Below are 10004 nucleotides of genomic sequence, written 5' to 3' on the forward strand. Positions count from 1 at the left end.
GGGGAAGGGAACTACACCTCCTGCCGTACAATGCGGGGCAGACCGGCGAAGGGCCGCCATCACACGTCCGCACTCCGTGGCCACGCGCCCCCCAGCAGCGGGGAGCCAGCATTGCAGAAGAGGCGAGTCTAATTGTGCGCAGGCGCACATGGGAGTGGCGGGAAATGACAGGTGAACGTGCTCATGGGATGAGTTCCTGCAGCATTTTTACTGGCAATTCTGCTGTATATACGTGACATAGAGATATTGTATCAAGAGCCCTGAGGTAAGGTTACAGACCTTAGTTAGACCCTATTTGGAGTATTATATTCGGTCTGCTCACCTTAATCCTGGAAAGATGAGGTCGTTATAGAGAGGGTTCAGAGGAGACTCACAAGGATGTTGTCCCGATTGGAAAGCATGCCTTATGAGGATAAGTTGAGTGAACTTCGCCCATTCTCCTTGGAGCGACGGAGGATGAGGGGTTACCTGATAGAGGTGTACAAGACGATGAGAGGCATTGATCATCTGGATGGCTGGAAGGTTTTCCCCCCAGGGCTGAAATGGCTGATACGAGGGGGCAGAGTTTTAAGGTGGTTTGGAGTAAGTACGGGGGGGGGGGGAAATGGGAGGAAAGCTCTTCATTCAGAGAGTGGTGGGTGCATGGAACAATGGTGGAGGCAGGTACAATGGGATCATTTTAAGGACGATTACCAGTAGATAGGTACAGAGAGAAATGGAGGGTTATGCAATCAGGAAATTCCAGGCTGGGGTTAGAGTAGGTTATTAGGTCGGAACAACCTTGTGAGTCAAAGGGCATGTATCGTGCTGTAGAAATGCATAGTCCTAATGTTACTGGTTGGGTATGTGTTGTGTGTACACACAGTCTGAGTCCTGCTGCTTCAGAATCACTGCAAGCAAGAGGGGATGTCAACTGTCCTTACCCTCCTCACACCCCTCTCCTTTCCCTCTGCTCCTCTCTCCAGCCCCTCATTACCCAACCACACCCCCAACTCTCAACCTCCCCATCCCCCCCCTCGCTTTTGCTCTCATCCCCTGCCACACCCCATTCCACCCCTCCTCTCCTCCCCTCCCCACTGCACTCTCCACCTACAGTATCGCGAGAGCTGTCTCTTCCACACATCTGGTTGTGGGAGCTCTGAGTGGGAGGGGAGAGTGAGAAAGAGAGGGAGGGTGAGGGGGAAGAGAGAGGGGGAGAGAGGGAGTGGAAAGGAAGGCAGAGAGAGGGGCTAGAAGGGGGAAGAGAGACAAAGACGAGAGAGAAGAGAAGTGGAGGGAGCGAGGGGTGGACAGAGAGGTAGCGAAAGATATGGAGAGAGATGAGAGAAAGTAAGGGTCAGAGAAGGAGGGAGAGGTATGGAAGAGACAGAGAGATGCATGTTACTTAGAGATAGGGGCTGTTCAGCCCCTCTCAGGCAGTCAAAGGAATCTGGCTCAGCCCTTCTTGGGCCTGTTACAGAACCCTCTTAAGTCTCCGCATGGATAGGAGGAGGCCATCCCATGGGGAATAGAAGGCAACACCGGCCCCTCTCAGGCCTGTTGCCCCGGGACAGAAGATTGTTCAGCTGGTCTCGGGCCCACATAGGGATCAGAAGAGGCCATTTAACCCCTTAGGGTTGAACGGTGAGGCAGTTCAGCACACCCACCCCTCTCCTAGCATTATGAGGGTTGGAGCAACAAGGGAGGTCCACAGCCCTCCCAATCGACTGCCCCCACCCCTCTCCCAGCCTAATTATGAGGGGTTGGAGCAGCAAGGGAGGTCCACGTCCCTCCCAATCGACTGCCCCTACACCCCGATCCCGATTCCTCTGAATTACCAGGAGTAAGGGTCTGGCACCTCCCCCGCCCCCAACTCTCTGTGGGTCCCGTCCTGATTTGGAATGTGAAACGGAGAGAGGGATGGAGGGAGTGGAGCAAGCAGGCAGGCGGGAAGAGAGAATGGGAAGAGGGAGGACATGAGATGAAGGGAGAGAGGGATGGAGGGAGTGGGGCATGCAGGTGGGGGAGAAGGGGAAGGAGAATGGGAGAGGAGTGGAGGGCGAGGGAAGACGTGAGATGGAGGGAAGGAGGGGGAGAGAAGGGAAATGGGGTTCAGGAGGGGTGAGGGGAGCTGGAGGGGGTTGGTGAGGGGATGGAAAATGGAAGGAGGGAGGGGAGGATGTGGGATAGAGGGAAGATACGAAGGGAGAGGGCCCTCTCTGGGGTGCGGATGTGAAACTTTACCCTTGTCCCCACCCGGCCGCATCCTGAGATCCTTGTGCCAATACAGCCCGCAGGGGCTGCTCGGTGGTGGGTGAGGCAGAGGGTCTGCCATTTGCCCCTCTCATCCCAGCCGAAGACCTCTCCCCATCCTGTCCTGGATCCACGGAGACCCCAGGACAGGGTCTCGGATCGTCCATGTGCAGCAACCCTGGAGGTGAGATAAGACTATCGGAACGACTGAACTCTCGCAGCACGAATATAGGATTCGCGTGCTCCGGTTTCAACCGGAAACCTCTCGCTCCCAGCCCTGCGCTCCCCGATTCACTCTGTCCCCGCAGATAACCGTGACGCTGTCCTTCCCGTTGTCGGCCCGTAGAACCCCCGAGCGTCGTCTCCCTGGGCTCGCCTGCGGCCACCGGCCCCACACTGGGCCAGTGTGGGCGTGTGTCCGTGACAGCCCTCCTTACCCCCCCCCCCCCCCCACCTCCCCGCTCCGAGTGATGCCAGATGGTGACTGTCTGGATGTGCCCTGCCACAGAATTGTCCGGCCTGATCTGGTCCGGTACTGAAGCATAGGCAGTGGTCAATGGGAATGGGCTGATTTAGTGGGTGTCCTAGTCAGCTGGTTCTCGATGTCGGCTGGTTTTAAACCAGGGCGGCACAGTTAGCGCAGTATGGCTGTTACAGCGATCGGGACATGGGTTCGAATCCCACGCTATCTGTAAGGGATTTTCAAGTTCTTCCGTGTCTGCCTGGTTTTCCCCAGAGGGGGGGAAGGGAGGGGCTCCGGTTTCCTCCCACCGTTCGAAACGTATCAGGCGATGTAGGTTAATTGGGTGTAAATTGGGCCGAAATGGACTGTTACCATGGTCTATGTCTAAATTTAAGTTAAAAATGTAATATTTAAACGGTCATCAAATACACGAAACCTTTGGGCTGCCATTCGATGAGTTGGTGAGGGCCTTCGTCAGTGGGACTAGGCAGAAAAAAAATGGCTCAGCACAGACTAGAAAGGTCGAAGGGGCCTGTTTCTGCGCTATGAAGCAAACAGCGGGGTGTCGAACAAGGACGTGTGTGGCGTCGGAAGTCGGCCGGCACAGAGACCCTTGCCGCGTTGGCCTGAGTAACTCCCGTAGTCGGTCGACGTAATTGGCAGGGTCAAGTGGTCTAGTTGTCGGAGCCGGGTCGACGTATTCCCCCCAGAAGTTTAACTTCTGGTTAAACAGGTGGTACGCTGTCGTCCAAATCTAGTTGGTGCCCAAAAGGTGGATGACAGCTCAGAAGAGTTCCAACTCAAAGTGTGATCTTCGGCCCGTTGTTATCGTTCCTGAGACACTGAAGGTCGGAGCCCATCGGTCAACCAAAGCCCTGGCGACTGTCTCCGCAGAGATGCTGGTGGCTGGGGTGGCCTCTTGCCACCTTGTAGTCTGATCTTCACAGATGAGTAAATAGGTATACCCTCTCGCCGGTGGGAGTGGACAGACCAGATCCAGGTGGGCATGTTCGAGATGAGAATCCGGGACAGGAAAGCCACTGAGTGGTGTGTCTCTAGACCTTGGAACGCTGACGTGGCAAGCAAGACTTTGTCCGCTTTAATGTGCGGTCAGGAGAAACGTTCAGTAACTAGCTCAATTGTTGCTTTCTTGTCTGGATGACTACCCAGCGCATTGTCTTGGCCCTGCAGAGGAGAGGAGCCAATGGAAGAGACCACAAAGACTTCCTTCCTACTAGGAGGGACGTCTACAACACTCAATGCAGGCGAAGGGCAATGAACATTGTGAAGATCTCCGCACACCCCTCACGTAAACTGTCCTGCCAGCTGGTAGGGCCCTGACGTCCACAATGGACAACAGTTTCCCCCCACCCCCCTCCAAGACCATCATTCTCCTGAACTCCCAGAACATTTGTGGATAGGGAACCGTGAACTTTTACTGTATACGCCTTAATGTTTTAATTTCTATTTATGTAAATCTGCTCCGTAGTCTGGAGTAATGCCATCTCGCCTTTATCGTGCGAGCGTGGGATGAACGATAAATGAAGATGACACAATTTGTACTGTGTATGATCATGGTTTTATTTGAAATATACAAATTACCTGTCTTTTCTTGTTTCCCAACTTGTGTGTGGGATTTATAGGTGAGTAGTTAAAAAAAATTAAACTCAATAAAGATATTTCAAAAAGAAAATCCACCAGAGGGGATTTCTGGAGACTGAAGTTGAGCGCGAGTGACCTCTGGCCGAATGTCTGGGTGCACAAATTGTTCACGGCAGCAAGCATACATGCCGGATTAGGGGGCCAGTGCTCTTGTGGCGTGGGAGGGGCGACTGTTAGCCCCACGCCCGAATCGATGAGGGGCTGTTCGCCAGAGAGACGGCCTTTCAGGAAAAGGGGGCAATGGCTGAGTCATTCCAGCTGAAGCCTAATAGCCTGAATACGCTATTGTCTGACCTCGGAAGCTAAGGAGGCTCAGGTCTGGTCAGTACTTGGAAGGAAGACCGGCCAGGAACCCCATGTGCTGTAGGTTTCTGTGATGGGCGCTGTGATGTCTGCCTGACAGTGGACAAGAGTTGAAGAATTATATGTATGTTACATTCTACATGTAGTGTTACGCGACCACAATGGAACTTTCACCTTTTTTACCTTTACTGCCGGGCCTTGTGATTTCCCCGGCGCTGTTTCTGGAGGGCGGACGGTGGTTGGCATGACGCCAAATTTCCGGTGTTTCCAACATGCTTCTACTTCGTCCCCTGACCCACACAGTTAGAGTTGGACCAGAAAGGGGGTGATTCAGCTGTGTTGATATAGCCTCTCTGCGGCGAGTGCTGCAACGCATTGCTCCAGCTCATTTCGGTCTCCATGGTTGTGGCCGCCACTGCCGTCTCCACGACGATGCCGGCCTGTTTTGCACGTTCATCGATGCTGGCCGATTTGAAGGTGCCGATCAGGTGGCCCTCGAAGGGACGCCCGGTGCCAAACATCACCTTTAAGTCCCTCGTCTCCGGCCAGCCTGCGCCATCTCCGCTGCAAATGCGATGTCCTCCTATCACCGTGGTTGTCATCTGCCAGCAGTTGCGCAGCGCGGAATCGGAGATCGGGATCGGAGAGCTGCTTAGAGCATGCCGTATGGTGATGTTTCATCCGGATTACAGAGCACAAATCAGCCCAGTGGCGGATTAACTCCCACCCGGACCCCTGGGCTGAGTTTTAGTAAGGCTCTTCAGGGTTGGCGTCATTGGGGGCATTCATGGGCCTTGCTCCAACTCACCTCCTTCCAACCCTCCCTGCCCCCCCAACTCACCTCCTTCCAACTCTCCCTGCCCCCCCAACTCACCTCCTTCCAACTCTCCCCGCCCCCCAACTCACCTCCTTCCAACCCTTCCCGCCCCCCCCCCCCTCTCTCTGCCTCTTGGTCTGTCTGACGCTCTCTGACTCACTGTCTCTCTGTCTGCTCTCTCTCTCTCGCACACACAGCGCGGGGAAGTCCCTTCGGCCCACCGTATTCGTGCTGTCTGCATGGTAAGTCTTCCACCTCATTTCAAGAGTTTATCCCACTCAGTTGTTCTCAACATTTTCACCCTCGCATCCCACCTTAAATAGTCCCTGACGAACACAGAGCACCTGTGTTCGGCCTGCCATAGAATAGATGCTCTGTGGTTCATCAGGGACTATTTAAGGTGGGATGTGAGTTTTGAGAGCCACTGATCTAAATACATCGGACGCGGAGAAAGACGCTTCCCCCAGCAGCTCGTCCAGAAGCCAACAGTGGAGCATCTTCCAACATAGTTCTCTTATCCACGCTGCTTCCACTGTCAACAGCCCAGGTGGCAATAGTCCAGTGAGGACAGGGTGCAGAGGGGAAGGGTTGGGCCGTTTGGTGATATGTATATGTATATACTGTTCTCCATCTTCATCGGGCACACAAAACTCAAAAGGGTCAACCACTTTACCTATCTCGGCTGCACCATTTCATCAGATGCAAGGATCGACAATGAGATAGACAACAGACTCGCCAAGGCAAATAGTGCCTTTGGAAGACTACAAAAAAGAGTCTGGAAAAACAACCAACTGAAAAACCTCACAAAGATAAGCGTATACAGAGCCGTTGTCATACCCACACTCCTGTTCGGCTCCGAATCATGGGTCCTCTACCGGCATCACCTATGGCTCCTAGAACGCTTCCACCAGCGTTGTCTCCGCTCCATCCTCAACATCCATTGGAGCGCTTTCATCCCTAACGTCGAAGTACTCCAGATGGCAGAGGTCGACAGCATCGAGTCCATGCTGCTGAAGATCCAGCTGCGCTGGATAGGTCACCTCTCCAGAATGGAGGACCATGCCTTCCCAAGATCGTGTTATATGGCGAGCTCTCCACTGGCCACCGTGACAGAGGTGCACCAAAAAAAAGGTACAAGGACTGCCTAAAGAAATCTCTTGGTGCCTGCCACATTGACCACCGCCAGTGGGCTGATATCGCCTCAAACCGTGCATCTTGGCGCCTCACAGTTTGGCGGGCAGCAACCTCCTTTGAAGAAGACCGCAGAGCCCACCTCACTGACAAAAGGCAAAGGAGGAAAAACCCAACACCCAACCCCAACCAACCAATTTTCCCCTGCAGCCGCTGCAACCGTGTCTGCCTGTCCCGCATCGGACTTGTCAGCCACAAACGAGCCTGCAGCTGACGTGGACTTTTACCCCCTCCATAAATCTTCGTCGGCGAAGCCAAGCCAAAGATATACTGTTCTGTGTACAAGTGGCTGGCCCATCCACTGATGACTCGACCCCCTGTAACCCCACCCCACTGTGACCTGACCATAAAGGTCGACCACCCTCCCCCCTCCCATTCATTCGAGCACATGGAGTTGGGCCAGCCGAAATCTAATGTGTATTGGAGCCTATCATTCCCCGTTCAGCCTTTGGAGTCATTGATAGAGCGTGTCAGGCCGGTTGCGGAGTGCCTTTTTGCCGGTCGCAGTTTGTAAATGCGAGCTCTGCAGCAGGAGGCGGACCTCAGGCCCGGACCTGCGCACACTTTTACCAAATGCGCGGCGTGAACGTTGATTCAGCACTAGATTAATATGTACAGAACATAACATGCAGAATAAAATATCATGAAGATAAGTTATAGGAATCAATTATAATAGACCTTTTATTCCATATGATAGAATCATTAAACCGTAACACTACGACAGCACATAAAACAGTCATGACGTATCCACAGATCGAACACGACAGCACAGAAAGGCCATGGGGACCTCAGCAGCGGTCATGGAACGTTGTGCAAGCCACACACAATTTGACTTGAAACACCCTCGGGCCTTTCAGCGACCTCTGCAATCTGCAAATTCTGGGTCCAATGCGATTTCCCAGAAACTGTTCCGTCGTTCGTAGTTTCAGCAGCGTAGACAAAATAATTAAAGTGACGGCTCACTCCGCCCCCGTAACTGGCAGCCCGGCAGGGCGTCCAGTCGAATCGGCTGTCTCTCTCTCTCTCCCCCCCTCCCCACTCCTCTCCCCCCCCCCTCCCCCTCCCCTCCCCTTCTCCGTGAGCTACGCTGGCGCTGTGTACGCGGTGAGCCGAGCGCTGCAGCCGGAGGCCGATGCTTCAGGCGAGCGGTGGGAGCATTAATTGACAGATGGCGCTTGGACCGGCGGAGCCCGGGACCCTGCGGCTGATTGGGTGAACGTGGCTTCCGCAAGGCGCGAGCCTTGATTGAGCAACTGGAGGAGACTGCACTTGTACATATAGTGTGGGACCTGATACTAGTACGTACATAACATGCATAAAATATCATGAAGACAAGTTATAGGAATCAGTTCTAACCTCTTATTCCATAGTGAAATCCCTCTCAACTCAGTCACATCATTGCTCATTCTTTGCTGCCCAGATAATTTAGATGGTGCTAAGGTTTTCACTGGTTTATGGGAAAGCGAGTGACTTGCTGGGTCAGGGGGGCTCGCCCCCACCCCCTCGAATCCTGACAAGCCCGACATACACCAGCAGACACCGAACTGCCGATGTAACCTTTTCCAGTAGTGGGAGTCGGACTGCCGGTGAGGGTTGGATTTGTAAAGCGGCCCGGAGCCCGAGTCGAGGCAGCCAATTGGCTGAGGCACTAGTGGCACACTCTTGTGGGCGCGGGGCGGCTGGGCTGGGCCGCTGGGTGATGCTGAGAGAGGCCTCCTCTCTGTGGCCTCAGTGACATGGCCTCCAAGTCCAAAGGCCCTCTCAAGCTACTGTGTAAAATGGGGTTAATCGGGCAACTTTCCCAGTTCACGCTCCGCTCACGCGGCAGCTTGGAAGGGTCCGACCTGGTCAGCATGGTCCAAATCCAACCGGGTCCTGCCCTACCTCGGAGGTGGTCAGACAACCCAGTTAACATACCCAGCACGCGTCCACAGGTGGCCTGAACAGCAAAATGGCCGACCCGGTTACTGCTGCGGCGTCAGCGCTTGCATGCTGGCGTCACGGGGATACCCCTGGGTGAAGTTCCTGCCGTGAGAGGGGTCGCTGCTGCAGAGTGGGGAGAAGTCCCAGGTGGGGGTGGGGGCACGAACTGCTACTGCGAATGCCACTCCAGTTGTGACAGCTCAACCAACGTTCGCGGCAGCAGGACGTTGATGGTGGCGGGGTGGGGTTCCGATTGACAGGGTGGGTGGAGGTCACGACTGACTTTAAACTCCTGGTGATGCCAAAGCTGTGTGCTGCCGAGGCCGGAGTTCCAACACCACCTTGAAAGTGTGACGATGGAGGACGAGCCCTATCCCCCCCCTGCTCACTGTCTCCAACCAGCAGTTCTTAATCTGCCCACAGTGCAACACCCCCCCGGCCTCTCCCCCCACCGTTTCCAGCCAGCAGGCTTTCAACTCTCAAGATCACCCCCCACTTTTATGAAGGACCAGCTGTGTCAGTACCTGCTGGCCAGAGGCATCGCCACCAGCAGGACTACCAGGTACAACCTCTGAGGGAACGGGCAGGTGGAAAGGGAGAACGTTACCGTTTGGAAGGCCACCCTTCCAGCCCTGAGGAGAGGCCTTCCAGTCTCCTTCTGGCAAGATGTCCTCCCCAAGGTGCTCCACTCCATCAGATCGCTCCTGTGTACCGCCACCAACGCTACTCCGCACGAAAGTTTGCTTTCCTTCCCGAGATGCCTGCAACTGGGACCACGTCCCCAGGACTGGCCCTCCTCCAGAAGTGAGGAGCCATAAGGCCGACCCACTGGTTGAAAGCATCCACCTCATTCATGCCAAGCCCCAATACGCCACCGATGGGTGCGAGGCCAGTCTCTGTTAGGGCTTCCGAGACTATTGCTGATCACTCCGAAACCCCCCACTCACCTATCGTTACCCATGACGCACCAGGGCCACGGCATGTTATCCCAGCCCCAGTGGACTGTGTCGGACTCTGGCTTTACCTTACTCTTAATTTAGTCTATGTGTGGTCTGAGTCCAGCGTGTTCTTTGAATGAAGTGATAGGAGAAGGTATTCGGTTCAACAGTCAATTTATTACACAGCACAAGAATAAAACTTAACAGAGCTCTGGGTCAGTCGTTAGTTCATAGGTCACCTGCACAGTGAGCTATTCCCCAAGACTGACCCCTATTGTCCAGTTGGCTCAGTTTATATAGATCAACCTTATCATTCTGAACAAAAGTTGGCTTCCTTTGCTAGATCTTTTTGCATAAGGGTTATCACAAGTCATCTCCTGTTTTGCAGATATCTGGGGTGTAGCACTCCCATCTTAATCCTCCAGGCCAGACTATCCTGTTGATTTGATCAGAAATTAATTCATCCCCAGATATT

The sequence above is a fragment of the Narcine bancroftii genome, chromosome 5 (genome assembly GCF_036971445.1).
Source record: "Narcine bancroftii isolate sNarBan1 chromosome 5, sNarBan1.hap1, whole genome shotgun sequence".
Taxonomy (NCBI): Eukaryota; Metazoa; Chordata; class Chondrichthyes; order Torpediniformes; family Narcinidae; genus Narcine; species Narcine bancroftii.